Source organism: Condylura cristata, unplaced genomic scaffold (genome assembly GCF_000260355.1).
Source record: "Condylura cristata isolate star-nosed mole 26May11 unplaced genomic scaffold, ConCri1.0 scaffold00024, whole genome shotgun sequence".
Taxonomy (NCBI): Eukaryota; Metazoa; Chordata; class Mammalia; order Eulipotyphla; family Talpidae; genus Condylura; species Condylura cristata.
This window is the reverse complement of record NW_004567125.1, coordinates 4,733,266-4,749,164: the sequence shown is the minus strand read 5'-3', so window position 1 is coordinate 4,749,164 and position 15,899 is coordinate 4,733,266.

Here is a 15,899-nt window from a genome sequence, read left to right as displayed (position 1 = left end):
AGGTCACGGGAGAGGCGGACGCAGGTTTCGAGGGCAGCAGCCGCACGCAGCCCTGGCGAGCCTGGGTTTTCTGAGGTGGAGCTTGGGCATCCAGGTCTCAACACTCTGGGAAACTGGCCCGCACGCCTCCGCACCACGGTCTGAGCGGGTCTTGGCAGCCAGCTCCGGGAGAGCTCCGGGCGGAGGCCAGATGCCGGCAGACTAGCTGCGATTCGCCGAGGCCTGGGCCCCGGAGGAGCGCGCCGCCCGCCCCCACCCCGCCTCGGCCGGCGGCACGCCCCGACCCTCCGCGCTCCTCATGACAGTCTCTCCTAATTAGCCCAGAAGACTGAAACCCGCGGTGGGGAAACTTGACAATTTATTCCCGGGCCCGGGGGAGGTCACCCGCAGTGCACACGCGGATTGGCTGCGGCGCGAGCCCTGGCGTGCAGGCGCGGGGTCTGGGGCCCTGAGGCAGAACTCGGGCTGTTTCTGATTGGCAATGCAGGCCAGGGAGAGACAGGCAGAGATAGGGTCCTGGGGTCAGGGTAGCCCAGAAAGCAGCCAGAAGCCTGGTGCAGTGTGTTTGGGCTTGAGCTGCAAAACTGCCCCTCGCATGCAGATTGGGTGATTTGTAAGAAATGCTCCCTTGCCATGTGTTGAAGCCTTTCAGGTGACAATGGGCAGGAGCCATTTACAACCAGAAGATGTTCTGAATGAAGTATTTCTTACACCTTCACGCAACATCAGAGGAAAATGAAGCTGAAAGGAAGAACTGGCTCGTGAAAGGTAATGGGAGAGAAAGCCAGGGCAGCCTCAGGTCTCCCAGCTCCTCGGACTTTGAAGAGTATGTAGGTCTGTTTGACTGCTCTCCCTGCCCAGTCCCCCAGAATCACTTTCTGGACACCTGGCAGAAAGTACAGAACACAATTCAGTCCACTCCACAAGCTGAAAGGTGCATTCATCAGAGCATTTTCTCCCACTACTGTAAGAAACCCAGACTTCAAATTGCCCCAGCACTAGAGACACACTGGGATTGTAAAAGCACTTATGATTCTCTAGTGTCAATCCCAATACCTGAATGCTCACTAACCAAGGAGATATCCTGGGGGATAGGGGCTGGCCAGAAATAGTGCCTGAGGATGACAAGCTTGCAAATAGCCCCAAGCTCTTAAGAGACAATTTTCATGCCAGCTTTGCACATCTGCCCACAAAGCAGCTAGTAAACATTTGTTATGTATCCACAGTCTACTCCATTTTGGTAACCTGGACATGCTTATTCCTCATCAAAGTCAATGCACTCAGTCATCTCCACTGCCCACTCATTGTGTCTGACACTTCAGCCTTCATGCAAAAAAAAAAAAAAAGGATGGAAACTCTCAAAGAGGGTTAAGAGGAACAGCACTCTGCAACAAGCTTTCCTGGGACTTTGTGTGGTCTAGGACCAGAGAGATGCTAAGTCTCTGTGGTACTTGAATGCACAGAAGAAGGGCTCCTGGCCTGGTTGCCTTGTGTTTGGAATTTGAATTTTGCAGAGCACTGCATCTGAACCTCCTCTGTTCCTAAGCAGGAATCAAGGCCTGCTAACTAGTACTATCTAAAGACAGGCTATACATGAACTTATTAGAAGTTAAATTCTAACTCCAGATCTACTGAGTCATAATTACCAGGGGCCCATCCATCAATGCTTTAACAGGCCTTCCAGGTAATTCCAGTACACAAATTTTAGGACCACTGCCCTGAAGAACGACGGTCACTCAAGAGAGGACAAGGCCAGAGTAAAAGTGCACAAGGTCAGCACGGTGCATTAACAAGGGTCTCTCTTACCGTCAGCCTCAAGGAAGATTCTGAAAGGAGACAAGTGGTTGGGAGTCTTTTTCTCTTCTAAGTATGAGGATCACTGGCCTGACCCTGTTCTCCTGTCATCTCGACACTTGAAGTCATAGTCTAGAGCACTGCCTGAACCGGCATATTGAATGATGCTGTGCTGGTCTGCCAGCCTCTGGTTGGAGGCCTTTGGTTCAGGGGCCAAGGCTCTACTCTCTCTCTAAGGGACCACTCTGGAGCACTTTTAAAACAGCTGGTGCTAACTCTGGAGAAACCATGTCAGATTGACATCAAGTACCTGTTGTGGGACCTGCAATCCGACTCCACTAAGGGACCTGACTTCCCCATGCCCTCAATGGGAAGAACAGTTCCTCCTCACATGCTTTCCTGGATATCACAGGGACTTAGAAGTATTTTGTGTTCTGGGAGAAAAACAAAAGCATGGCTGAAAATATATAGGGTTTGTTGACACTATACCTCATAACAGTCTTACTTTCTTAAGGATGACATATTGGGCATAAGTCTCTGACTCCACAATCACCAGACTAAGATCTAGTATTGATGCAAATGGCTAAGAGGTCTCAGGGCCTGGGCCATCTTTGAAATGCAGGTCTACCCAGAGCTCCTGCCCTCCCAAGTGCATGAGCAGAGGAGGGAAAAGGGCACGACAGAGTGAAGAGTGATGCTCCAATCTCACTCTCCTCATCTTTATGTCACTGAGATGGTTTTTCAAATACTAAGTTCTCACCTAATAAAACATTTTTTTAAAGAATGTAATATTATCAACATAGATTGAGCATGCCAGGAGGCATTACCCTAAGTTCTTTATTTTGTTAATGCCTCAAAACAACCTTACAACATAGGCACTATTATTATTTTACAGATGAGAAGGTAGACGTACAGGCATGTCAAAAAAAAGTGCACAAAGTCACATAGCCAGTGACACAGTGACAGATTTTGGGTTGTTTCCAGATTCCAAGTCCCTAAACTAAATACTGTACTGTTTATGACAAAAAGTTTAGGGAAAAAAGGAAGAGTTTGCCCTTTGATGTTTCATATTCAACAAATGTCCAAATATGTAAAATATATTGATGCTACTGGAAATATTTTTCTTGTATGGGCTAAATTTTCTAGTTTCTCCATGAGCATATGGTCCATGTGAGAGCTGCATAATTTTTAATGATTACTTTTTTTAATAGGCAACACTGTCCATGAGGGAACTGTCACAAGTAACCCCTGGATACCCTAAGAGGTCTAGAGGTTTGTTCCTACCTGTTTGGTGCCCCCCCAGTCTTGAAGTGAGAGCCATGCCAATGGCAATACTCATCAGATCGAGGGGGCAGGGTGGATTATCTGCTCAGCAGCCAGAGAATGGTGAGAGAACAGGGCCAGTAAATAGTCTCAGAGGATGTGTAGCCTCTGTGTAGCAACAGGTTGGGAAGTATGAGCAAAGGCATTAGAGAGACAACAGGCAATTCTGTCAAAGGTGGGTAGGGGTTCATCTCAGAATTTCCTTTATTCCTTCACCAAAAGGAGACAGGATGGCCTCTGAACCAAAGGCTTCTAAGTAGGCAACCAAAACTTGTGTCTGTCAACTTATGTCTAGCTAACAGAGGTATCAGAACAATCCAGGAATTCCCCGTATTCTATGGTCAGAGGTAGCTGGGCCCAGATCCAGCACCTTTTAGAGTCTTAGTTCAGCCTTTTGTCATCCCACATTGCCAATGTGGGTATTTGTGAATCTGGATGAGGAAACAAATAACATAATTACACATACCTATACTGGCAGCATAAACTACAATTCCCTTTACCTCTGGAGCAAGTTAAATAAGAATAGTACTGCAGGCACAATGCTTATTAAAGGTATTCTAAATATTTATACAATGAAACTAAACTCAGAGCTGTCACAGAAAACTCCCAAGTATAAAACTATGGGGGACTTTTACATTCAAGGCTACATGTATGTTTGCTACAACAGAGAAGCTTAGGTTTGGCCCACAATTCAAAAATTCTGTATTCCTGCCACATCACTGGGAGATTCCTTTACCCAAGGAGAGAATACCTTTGTGTACTTGGCCACAAGGGCTTTTAGTATTTACGACTTAACAGAAATTACTTTCAGCCATAAAAATATAAAAATTATGATGAATGGCTCAAAGGTCTGGAGAGACACACTTAGGGATACACAATTACCTCACTAGTAACATAACAGATCCTCAGAAGTCACACTCACCGCTGTGTCTAGAATCCCTAAAGGAGCAGTGTGCCCCAAAGAAGTTCTGATAAAGTAGGGAGGCTAGAGAAGTCAAGAACAAGGAATTCAGAGTTAGAAAGATCTAATTTCTGATGCCCATTCAGCTGCCAGCTCCATCAATCTGGCAAATCACTCTACCCTCTGCAGTCCTGGCCACACTTCCTTGAGAGGTCACTATCAGCTGAGCACAGGTATTTGAGACCCAGCTCAGTGCAGTTTCAACATGAAAATCAAAATGGCTTTCCCCTCAGGCCTAGTCTCCAGACCGCTCTGTTTGGAGGCTCTGCAGGAGGAAAACTGTTTGTGTATGGTGGGGAGCAGTGAAGAGGCATCTTTTGTGAGAGGCTTTGCTCAGGTAGGCCTGAGAACAACTGTTTCTTCCCAGAGTCCCCTTACATTTTATGGTGATGAGCTCAGTAATTGAAGCTGAACAGAAACTACCAGTCATATTATTCTCACAACTTTCTAGGTCATTATTTTTTTCAACAGGGTTTTGTACAAACAGGCTAACTCTTGATTCCTTTCTCTGTGAACCTAGGCTGCGCCTTGGTTCCTGGCCATGCTTCATTTACTTCTTCCTCCGGGTGAGCCCTTGCCTGTAGTCTCCACTAGGAGGAGGGGCAAAAGAAAATCTATTCCCTACATCCATTCTCTTTGCTGCTGGAAGGAGCGGGCTGCCCAGCTCATGTCCAGCAAAGCATGCCTCAAAGGGCACCAGTCACCACCACTGGAAGGCCAGCGCTAGGGAGAGGGTCCCCACTGTGTGAGTGCCACCTTTTTACTTTTGCTGTCTCAGTACGAAATGCTCTGAAGGGATTTTGGAGGACACGGGGTGTCTGACAACCGTTTCAAAGTAGATGCTTCACTTTCAGTGAACGTAAGCTTTGTAACCCCTGATATATAGACTGGAGTCTGAATATGCTTAGATCTCAGAATGGAAGGATTTCTAAAGAAAAACTCCAGAAATACCTGGAATTCAGATGTATAAAAATGTGTGAGAATCAAGAACAAAGCCAGCGAAAGCAGAGGGAGTGAATAACCTTTCATTTCAAGCCGCTTTCCCCACTAGAGACAGTCATGATCTGCACAGCACTATTTGATGCAAATGCCTCTCAGAAAAGAGCCAGTGGATAATAGATAAAAAGATTATCTGTGACATTATGAAAAATGAAAGTTTAAAAATGGCTACAAGTCCCATAAAAAAAAAAAAAACCTAAACTTTATTCAGTCTTGTTGAAAGGCAACAGCGGAACTGTGTTTTATTCAGCCCCTGGGGGCCCTGCCTCTTCCCCCATTGTTCTAATGCCTTCCACCAGCTCATCAGTTTTCAAAAATCTTTCCTGCTGGTTTCTCTTTGCTGGAAACATAAGGTCCAAGAAGCTATCAGAGCCATGTTTCTTTTTCTGAACTTGACTCTGATGTGAGAAATTCAAGTGCTGCAGCTCCTGCCCTTCTCTCTTCCCTTCTCTGTCGTCCCCCTCTGTGCTAAACCATCGGCTGCACACTTGATTTAACAGATGAATTACAGATTCAAGGCATGGGTTTCCAGGGCAGGAAAGAGTCTGATTTTTGTCCAGGTCTCTCTTGATTGGCTCAGCATGGAAGTCTTTCATTTAATGGGCCAGGTCCTGCTGAGAACACCTCTGCTGGCACCACACCGATTTCTTTCTTTGCTGGAGAGAGGAGCAGAGATCCTAAAGAGAGATTTTCCATCTTCCAGATTTCTGGTGTGCTCACTAGACAACCCTCTTTTCAAACAGGGCATCACAAGCCTAACCCAAGACTCTAGGAAACATTTGATCCATTTGACCAGCCATCTTTGATCTCAAAGTTGAGTGAGATGTAGAAGAATTGATGTGCACATCTCACCACAAAAATATGCCTTTGTCTCCCCTGCCCAAGGAGGAGGCAGTGTCGACTACCTGTTTCAAATTCCAGTGTGGCCACCTGCTAGCCGGGCTGAGTTTGAGCAAATCTCCTTTTACAAGACAGATACCAAAGATTACTGAATTGAACCATATAACATTGCCTATATTTGAACATTTTTGATATGTGAAAAATGGAAAATTCATATGGTGCATCCAAATAACTACTTCAAAGGGTGATTGTGAGAAATTCAAGTGAAAAGCAATAGAGAATGTTTTAACACTGTGCCTGGGACACAGTATGTATTCAGTAAAGGTGAGTTATTGCTATTATTGTCAAGAGGTTCACATTAATCACTTGCTGTATAGTCACTGCACTAGGTGACCAAAAGTAAAATTTCTAAATATAGTCTCCTTACCAAGGGCATATATAGATGAACAACATGTACATTCGGGCCAAACTCCCTCTGTTCTCATGACTATCTCTCTCTCATTTCCTCTTGAAAAAACCTATTCTATGTACAATCCTGCTGTCTCATGCTTGGGCCATCTTCTAAATACTTTCACAAACTAGTCAGCAGGACTGAAATTATAGAGGCTCCAGAAATACACTCGAAAACACACATCAACTCTAAAGATGCAAATGTAATGGTGGGGATGGGGGTGGTGGAGGTAGAGTTTTTTTTTTTTTTTTGCCTAGAACCAGTATCTGGAAGTCAGACAGTCTTGATCCAGATGAGGATTAGGTGCAGTTATAGTGTTTGCAGGGGAGCTACAACATAAAAATGTCTCCAGACAGAAGTACAGTTGCCTCATGCTTCGCTTATTTCTGGACGATTTGTTCAGAGTTCAATAGGATGCTGCATAGGTCCTCCAAGACATTCTAGGGAGCTGCCTACAACTGTGGCCCCTCATAGAAGAACCTACCTCCTCCACTTCTCTTTGTGCTGTTTCTTCTGTTTTTGCAGGTGGTTAAGAAGAAAGTACCTGAGTTACTGCAATTGTTGGGGTGAGGAGGAAATAGAGGAATTATGAAAATCTACGGCAAATGCTGACCTCAAGGACACAAGAGTAACTGTCATCCTGCAAACTGTTTTTGACTGATAGCTGTGTCCGTAGAAGCCAGTACCCTAGAATGCAAGCAGTCAGTTTTCTCATGCTAGTTTTAGGGTGAAACCCTTGCTTTTCAGTACTGGAAACATTGATGCCAGGTACTGCCAGGCATCCTGTACCAGTCAGATCACCCCTTTCCAGAATCCCTGTCTGCCGGGGCTCTCCCCCAGAGGTATAGTAATGCAAAGCTTCACTCGTGCTCCCAATAACAGCATTTCTAGTAGCCAACAGCAATTCTTGAGACACTGGACTCTAAATAAAATCTCTTCCTTCATTATACACATATACACTCCTATACTCTTGACAATTATTTTTCACTAGCTTAATCATACTATCTTAAAAACTTCTTCAACTTTTTTTTAAATTATGAAGTATTTCTGCTTATAGAAAAAGCAGAGGCCAGATTAAAATTATATGTAAGAAAAATCTATATAGTTACCAGTCAACTTAAAAAATACATATTTCAGGCCCTCCCTGGTGGCGCAGTGGGTTAAAACACAGCAGTGAGAATCTAAAGCCGCTTCCACATGAGTTTGATTCCCACCTGCCCTGGAAGTGACCACATGGCGTGACAGACCTCTCCTGGCCCGCCTGCTGCTCCCCTCAGCAGTGTACTTCGTCGATCTGCCTGTTCTGCTCCCCACTCTGTCTCTGGTGAAGCCTCTCGCTGCTCCTGAGCCTCTGGCCTGTACCCCAGTTCTGTATGCACAAATAAATAAATCTTTAAAAAAATACATATTTCAAATACTTCTTGCAAGGAGATACTATTACTCATTTTATACTTATTATGCATACAGTAAGATATTTATGCTTTTGCTATATAAATCTATAGATATTCAAACTGTGTTTTAAAGCTTCATTTCATTGATGTTGCTCAATATGTATTTTTCTAAAAAACTTTTAACAAGAGATTTTGATACACTGGGCCCATCACTGTTTAGTTACTTGGCACAAACTGACTGTGGGTGATGGGTGAGGGATAATACCATACATGGAAGGTTTGATCACTGTTAATGTCTAAACCATGCTGAAACTGGAGCTGCCCCAGGTAAACCAGGAAATACTGTCACTCAGTGATGAGAGATCTGCTCCTGCTCAACTGTGGGATTAATATGACCAGTTAGAAGCTTGTGCCACAAGTACCTGAAGGACTTTTTAGAATGAGTTGGTTTATGCCATTAATTTTTTTCAGCAGCAAGTCATTAAGGAAAACCCCAGTTTTCTCACTAGTAAAATGGAGAGTTTAGGGCCCTCCCTGGTGTTGCAACAGGTTAGGATGCAGCACTGAAAGCTGGCTGCAGCCGCTTCAGTGTGAGTTCAATGCCCAGCTCCGGCAGGGATCCATATGGCGCTGCAGACCTCTCCTGTCCTGCAGGCTGCTCCCCTCAGCAGTGTACTTCATCGATCTGCCTGTTTTGCTCCCCACTCTGTCTCTGGTGAAGCCTCTCACTGCCCCTGCAACTCTGGCTTGTAACCCAGTTCTGTATGAAATAAATAAATCTTAAAAAAAATAAAAAGTCATGAATTCCTTTAAAAATCAAAAAAGGAGAGTTTAGAAGAGGAGGCAGAATTGAGATCTACCTGTTCACCTTCTTAGTTGCTTCCAAATGCTCAGAAGACAGTGAAGTGCCCTTAGTCCCAGCAGAAAGCCACAGTGCTGATAAGAGTGGCTAGGATGTCCATCTCATGCCCAGTTCTTTCCACTGAGGGTCAGTTTGCCCTTGCAGGACCTCTTCCGATCCCCAAACTGATTGGTCAAGGCTTTCCAATGCTTTTCATGCAGCATCTTAATTATCCTGCTTATATATAAATGAGCTTATTACCAATCAGGTTTTCTTTTTGCTTTCAATGAGTTACTGCACCCTTCAGACTAAAAAGTGCTGAATTTGATATTTGCTAAGTCAGTCAGTAAGAGCCAAAAAGAGCATCAGAGGGAGGGATAATTTTGACTTCCTCTGGGGAAAAAAAAAATCAGTGTATTCAATACCTTGAAAAGTCAGGTATGGTGGCACGTAAGAACCAATGCACTCCTCAATTTGGGCGAGGCCTGCTAACAGCCCATGCAGTGGTATGGAACAGGTTCGAAAGTCAGTGTGCACGGCCTAGGCACATGCCCTGCCAGGTAGGATCGATCTGGCATTCCTCCCGTTTGCCTTTGCCTTCTTCAGAGGCCAGGCCAGTGCCCGCCAGCCCAGAACAGGGGACTTGTCATGAGAGCTGTTGGGCCTAATCTTACCTCTCACAGCTTCTATGTCCTACTTCCAAACCTGACCGTGAGCACTGTATAATGTGGCTGAAGTCTCAGCCTGCCACCCAGGATGTCTTTCTTATTCTAGACCGCTGTTTCAGCATTAAGATGTACAGCCATTTTATCAAGGCTTGTTCCCCTCCCAAATTGCATTTGACCAGTTTCATTTCTGCCTGAAATTAAAACACAGAACTTATCAATCCCAAGCTGTCACAGCGTGAATGAAACCCTAGAAATAAATCCAGTCTAATGACAGAGGGATCTAGAGACCTCAGTGGGAAACAAGATACTTTGTTTAATAATTATCAGCCTCTTTCAGGGTCTGTCTGCTGAAGCAGTGGTGTCACAGGCAGCTGAGAGGAGAATTTTTTCCCCAAGATTTCATCCTGGGAAAGACTGAAGCCATTTAAAAGACTGGACGCTTTTGATTTACATTTCTGATATTAAATGCAGAGCGGCTGTCTGCATTTATGCTATAAGGCATTACTTCAGTGCAAAGAAACGGGGTGGTGGCAGGGATCCAGTTTACTAATGAACAAGCTTATCTGGAGGAAAACAGCTTTTCACACCGTAACAAACAATGAACACCTCTTAGATAACAAATTCAATGGCAAAAATATAGCATTGTACATGTCACAGTTCCATAATTTAATGGAGGCACTTGCAGCATTAGTGGTTTACATTAATTTTTAAAATTAATTTTGTTTGGCCCGTAGGGAAAATATTTTCTTTTTTGTGTCTGATATCCTGCAGCTCATTAACACTGCTTAATGCTCTAAAATAATATCCATAATCGTCCACTTGGTAGCCGGAGGCCATTTTTTAAAAAAGCAAGCTGGCAGGGGGCAGAAAGTAGGTTTTTTTGCTTCCTGCTACAGGAAAGGCTCTCCCAGCTTGCTGAAGCTGTTGACCACCATGGAAGCCGGGCCCTTAGCAGGCCGTTGGAGTTGTGCTGGGCTAGGTGTTGGTGGTCACAGCTACAAGAGGGCTGTTTTGGTCAAGCCAGAGAGGCTCTTTCCTCTGCAACCACCATTCTTCCTCCAAAGCAGTGACTTCCTAATCCTTTGCACTCAAAATTACCTGGGCTGCCTCTATAAAGACATAGATTACTAGGTCCCCAAGAATTACTTCTTCTGCCTCCCAGCCTCCCACGAAGGGGTTAATTCCTGACTACCAAGAAAACAAACCCCTCTCTGTCTGCCTGGGGCATGGAGATCAGGGAATTCACTGCTAATCACTGTGGTTGTGATTTCTGATTTCAACTGGCAGCAGAGAGAATTGAACTGGAGTCCCCTGAGAGCAGCTAGGTCCACAAGGCAGACCTTGAGCTTGTTAAGCTGTGGTGCTGCCATGCGATTATCAATTTTAAATTAATCTCCCCAGCCCATTTAAAGTGGTTGCTAAAAATATAATCTCTGGGATATCTTACTGTAAGACTTAACTAAAGGGAAAAATTTGGATAATAATTAAGTGCTTCTCTCCATCTAAGCTTCCTGTAAAAACTTCTGGAGACTTGGGTAATCCACAGGCAGCAGGAAAGCCAGTCAGGGACAGTCTCAAAGTCTGAGTGAGTTGGTTTATAAATTATACACTTTCTCTAAATAAAACTTAAACAGGCACTGTGCATTTGGACAAAAGGTTAAAGATACAGAGCTATACTGTATTAAAACAAATCCTTTCCTATTTTTTAACCCAAAGAAGTTTGGAGGGAAAGCCAGAAAAAAATTGTCTAGACATACTTTAGCTAAACTCAGGAGGGAGTCGTTACAAATTCACTTTATAGAGACATAATCTTGGTTATATATACAACACTTTTTTTTTTCCAAGTTAGAAACATTGTAACATGGTGGGACAATCTGAACAAAGGTGAAAGGGGTTCTTATTCACCAGAAAGGGGCTCTCTGTAGAAATATCTTTGATCCTAAGTCAAAGGTAGATACATTTCTAAACACTACTCAGAATGATGAAGGAAACTAAAAGCAAGGCATTAACAGAACCCACCTTTCTACTCACCCAGCTTTCTGCCTTATAAAAAGGAACTTCTCTACCTGTGAAGTAGCCAAGTCAAGTTTTCCCAGCAGGGAGACACCCGTGGTCTTTTCTCCGTCTCCTTCTGCTGACCTTCCGTTCTCTTTGGGTAGCTTGACGGAAAGGCGAGATCATTTTAAGTGAGGGCACATGAACAAATATAGGTACTTTCTCAGTGCAGATTAAAGTTGAAGAATGCAACTACTGGAGGGTCCAGAGGAAGCTCCGTAAAGGGACACAGCTTGAAATCTGGGGTGCTTTATACTTGGAAAGGAAGAGAGATGAGAAGAGGGAAAGGAGGGGAAGTAAGACAGGATACTGATCGGAAAAGTGGCTGAGAAGATGGACTTTCCCAAGATTTTTAGATGGCCACACTGTGCCTTCTTTGATGGTAATGGTAACGAACACCCCCAACTTTGTATAAATTTCATTACTCTTTCACTTCCTTTCTTTGACAAGAACAAAGAATTAAATAATTCATTACCTCTACTACCAAATAAACGTATGACTGGAAGAAAGCGACTTAAATCTGTGGGTTTCCAAGTCTTCCTTGATAAAAGAAGTAGGTGGAATATGACAAGCTCTAAAATTCTGATTTTAGTATTCTGGGTAAAAGCAAAAGTTGGTATACAAAGTCCAAAGGTCAATTTTGGCCCTTGCTTTGACCAAGTGATGAGAAATTAGAATGGAGAAATTTAAAATATGTATTTTAACTGTAAAAGCAGTGTAAAATATAAAGGCTTTTTTTTTTTCTTAAGTCATTCAAGCCTTATCAAAAGTCAACTTAACAAAGATGGAATGAAAATGGTTAAATGCTCCACCTGTGGAGCATTCTCTGAATCTTTGCTGGATGAATGAATATGATGCCCTGGATCCAGGGTGAATTTTTGCTGAGGCTCCAGCTAGTGGGGGGAGGTGTCAGGGCTGTGAAGGCATCTGTCCTGGATAGCAGTGTGAGTATTAAAAGACTTGTGTGTATTTACTCTTTGCTCCCCCAATGAATCCTGACTTTTGTTTTTGTTACAGATCTACTTTAAAATCTGGTAAAAAAAGCTTTGGACCTTCTTTTGAGGCAAATGTAAGAGCACAAAAACAAACAAAACTAAATACACTTTCAGGGGATTCCTGGCTCCTTGAAGCTTATCCACAGATCCTATAGTGATGTATTAATCTCAGATAAAACCCCATTTTAGGCCCCAAACACTGCAATATCTATATACTTTTCCATTTGTCTTGGAGGTTTTGATGTTTCCATTTATTTGAAGAAATTTATTTTTCAATTAAAAATCAATCTGCCCTTCCCTGCACACCCAAGCGATTCTATAGGGAATGTGTTGTGTTTGACCAGACAACCAAAGGTCGGCAGAGAGCTGCAGTTGTAGCCCTAATGGCCCAAGCACCTTCAGTGGTAGGACTTGTATCCTAAGGCTTAATTTAGTACCATTTTTTCTATAGGAGAGAATTCCTACCAGCAAGTAAGTAGGCGTCACCTATCCCATTAGGCTGCCCTCTTTCTGACCTACTTCATCCACCTTTTGTCCTGCTTTCCTTCCTGAAGAATTAATAGGAAATGCAGTACCTGGTGAGGGGATGGATGGGCAGGAAGCACCCTTCTAGAATGTCAATGATGCCGAGTCCCTGCAGCCCTACCCCATTTCCATTCAGCAGGCAGCCATGCTACCACACAGGGCACATCTGCATAGTTTAAGGTCAGTATGAATCCAGCCCACCTTCCAGCTCGGAAACTCCACTGTTTCAGGGGTTGCAAGAGTGAAACTGTCAAGTATGTTCACACTAATTGGCACTGGGCTGCTGGCAGCTAAAAAGATGGAAATCTGCTTTTCAGCTCCGGTCCATTTTAGAGTAGTATGGTTTTACCAAGCCAGGACTGTTTATTTTCAAAGGCATTATCCTATGGACACCCAAGTCACTAAATGGTTGGCTTCTCAGAGACCTGCATCCTGGCTCAGAGGGTGTCTCAGTCTGTCTTGTGAACACAATCAACTTCACAGCAGCCTGCTTTTCAGAGCACTTGGTCATCCTCTATGATCTTCCTGCTTCTTCCAGGCTGATCATGAATCATGTTTGAAGAGTAAAGAAATGATGGCTTAGGGGCAGGTTCTCCCCCAGTTCCCACTCCAGCCAATCTCCCAACTAAATGTGCCCAAAAACCTCTCCTCAACAAAGTGACAAATGAGGCACTAAATCAGTGGAACTGTGAATTCAATCACTTAGAGGCCTGAATGAAGAAAGCCCTACAAGATGGATTCCATCACATTAAATAGCTTGACTCATGTCAGGAGAAAGCAGTCTGCAGACCACTGGAAGAAAAACTTGAGAAAGGGTTTATTAATTGCACCTATTCTGTCCTATCTCTGGGCAGGGGAGACTTGAAACTCATGTCTTAAGACGATGTGATAGAATGTTCCATCACATTCTAAATAAGTGAACAAGGCTGATAACTGATTTCTGATGAGCCAAGGCAAAGAAGAAGAAAAAAAGACAACACTGATTTTTTATTGGAAAATTACTTAGAGAAAGTATTACCATTCCATCACCCCGAAAATCCTTTGAAGTCAAACGTCATTTCAGTTTCATCTGGACTATTCAAAAGATTGCTATTTGCTAATGTGACATTTATTAGCATTGTGTATTAAGATTGAAAATTTGCCAGATTTTATTTTTCTATAATGTTCCTCCCCTGTCTTTTCTATTTAAATAAAAGAGACTATACCTTAGGAGCCTTTAAATTCGTTAGTTTAATTATGGCTAGCAACATTCCTGACCAAGTAAGTACCCAGGGGAAAAAAAAAAACATGGAGGGCAGTTTCCTTCCATTAAGTATAATACAACAGATAGACTTATTAAAAAAAAAAAAGAATCAAAATAAGTAGGTACCTGGAAAGAACAATAATCTGGTTAGGAGTGATTACAGGATGGCCTTGTTTCTTGACTCTGTCAGAAATTAGGAAAAGGAATGAAGAAAATGGTTCTATTAATTTATAATCAACTCAGTAGTGAATCTGGATGTAGCCGAATACTTCAGCATGCTAGCTTGCTAACTACAGTGGGGAAAAAATTATTACTTCAGCAAAATGGGGTAAAAGACTCATGGAAGGACACTTGATGTCTAGTGCCATCACCAGCTGAGGAAACTTCATGTCAAAAAAGAAAGATTGAAGTAGAAAATGTGCACTGCTCATACTTCCTCCTTTCTCTGTCATACTCATGGAACACATCACTAACCAGTCTGTGTTTTATTTCTTACTGACCCATAATCAACACAATATTGAAGACATCCGCCTAATAGACTTCAGATAGCTTTAGACAGTTGAAACAACTTGCCAGCCTTATAAAGGAGGAACATTAAGGTCATACTTAGCTTTAAGCTTTTAGCATATCTTGTATACATTATTTTTATATCCTACTGGGAGTCTAATGAAAATGAAATATGTATGGAGCAAATATGTTTCATGAACTTGCCATAGAGGGGAAAACATGAGAAACATGGTGTAGTAAGTTGCTTCTATGGCTCGAATGACTGGAGAAACAGAAAAAGTCTGCCATACTTGAGAGTCTGAAGAGCCAAAAGCCCCTTGTATTTTGTAGCTAACTCTCACCACAGTATGGCTATACATCAAATCAACTGCACATCAGCCTTGGTGATAAGTTCAAAGTGCCAACAGTCACAGAAAATCAGTGTTAATCTATCAATTAGGTAGCTAGAACTGGAATAGGCAATGTGGCATAGGAATTATAAATTTCTTGCTCTGGACCAAAAAGCAATTAGAAATTTCACTTATAATTGAGTCCTCTAGTTGCTGAGGTTCCACAGCAATATTCCTCCTGCATCCCCAAAATGAAAGTGTTGATATGGGCGAAGTACAAAATGAATTCTTTAAGGGCAAAGGTGCTGCGGTGGTAGGTGAAACTCATACTGGAAGGAATGAGTGCTCTGAAACAGCCCCTCTAGATCACTCTAAAATCCTCTTTCTGACCTACTTCTTTTTTCCCAGAAGAGAAAGGCTTCTCAGGCGGGCTCTACTAAGGATGTTGTACTTTGGGCAAGAGGGGCCACTGAGACTCAGTCACACTTCAAGTAGGAAATCACATGTGGATCTGAGGCCCATGTCCCAACAAATAATGGACTATGTACAGGGGCCAGAGTTTCATTTGGAAACTTAGGAGGCCAAATAGGCACTTGGATTCTACGACACAACTTCTCTTGGAAATACAACTAACAGGAGTCATCTTAATCCATGAAACACTGATCAGGTGCATGAAGACTGTTGCACACTCTACCAACAAACAGCCATGCTGTTCTCCTGTGAAAGCAATTACACACCCCAATCTGAAATTTTAAAAATAAAATAGCTACTAAATATCAACAAACCAAACTTTAACGAGAGACCAGGCAGAATTATTGGCAAAGCTTGTTGGGTGGTATGTTTGCAGGCAAGGAACAACCCAACAGTCTATTACAGCAGGTTATTTCTGAAGTTCCCATGATGTGCTCCTAATGGGTATAAGGATGTGCTGGCTTCCAAAGTGGGACTGACAGCCCCGCAGTTAACTGTCATTTCCA